Consider the following 1,480-nt stretch of genomic DNA (forward strand, 5'->3'; position numbering starts at 1 on the left):
CTTACATGCTAAAAAGGGCAGTTAAACCACGAAAAAATAATTCTTAAAGCCCGCTGTTACTGGCACTAGCGTGAGCAAAATATGAGATTAGTTAATCCCGTACTTGAGTTTCGCTATTAATGACCAAAATAAATTAATTTGGCATCTGTAGTTCATCAGTGGGATCACTAAAAGAATGCATAATTATATAGCTTTAATACGTACCGAAAATACGTGCGCAAGAGAGCTCCAGCTCGGGTTCATTTTTAGTAGAAATATGTTACAAAAAGAAAATATAAACTACACGTGGAAATGTAAGGGGAAAGTAAGAAGAAAAATAAGCGGAAATGCACATTGGAAATCAAAAGAAGTAAAAGCTTTTTTATGAAAAGTAACGATAGATACACATACAATTACATGAACTGATTTAGGAATAAAAGTAATAAAAGTCATTATTATGAATTGTTAAAGAGATTCAAAAGCATACTGGTTTCGTAAAGTTACTAATCATTGCTTTGAATGCACAACGATATATTCTATAATATAAATGGGACATGGGCGATCGTTGTATTCTTTCTTGTCTTGAGTTTCACAGCCAAATGGCAGGTTGAATTCGCGTGAAAAATGGCACACATGTGGAAACGGGTGCATAGATTGGAATGTGGTTTGTATTTTTTTCCTAGCACCTATAATTACCGAGAAAATCGATTAAAACTTTTTCTAATGGAATTCGCGTTTGTTTCGCGATTAAAACAACCAGTTGCTCACACAGCCGGCATATACCATTTCGCTAGCAACAAGGGGAGTACAGGATGACAGTCAGCCAAAACTTTCGCTATGCTGTCTCTCTTCTTTCACCTCTTTATTGGGTTAATAATCTTAATCTTTAGTTACAGTTTCACATTCAAACTACATAATAGGCAGAATTGTCAGATTAAGACAGTAGGGTGTTTTGAGGGAGATTTGGCTGCTATTTCTACCAGGTCTAGCTACCATGTAGAGGTCGGAACTTAATTTTCATTCACATATTTGCATTTCAAAAATTTAACATAATTTTTTACATAAATCAACTATCGTAAAAATTTTACATGATGAGAACACACACATGCACGTACGCGCGCGCACACACACACACACACACGCACACGCGCGCGCGCGTTCATTTAATATATCTTCTTTCAATTTCTGCTCTCTGCAAATAAATTTTTACGGATACAACTGCTTACAAAAATAGGGATTAATGTATAATTTCTTTCTATGTTCATAATTAAATCAATCTTTTAATGATTAGACAGCGGTCTCAGACTACGTACAAATTCGTTCTTCACAACTCTTGAAGCTGTTTTCTGACAGGAGGCGGGGAATCAAGAAATTTTCATACAATCGAAACAGGGGACCCGAAATGATAAAGTTGAGAAACGGTGTTATACATTATGCCTAACCGAAAACGTTCACAGCCACATCATCCAAACAGACCGGGTGAAACCGGGCTTAGCTGCTA

The sequence above is a fragment of the Octopus bimaculoides genome, chromosome 25 (genome assembly GCF_001194135.2).
Source record: "Octopus bimaculoides isolate UCB-OBI-ISO-001 chromosome 25, ASM119413v2, whole genome shotgun sequence".
NCBI lineage: Eukaryota > Metazoa > Mollusca > Cephalopoda > Octopoda > Octopodidae > Octopus > Octopus bimaculoides.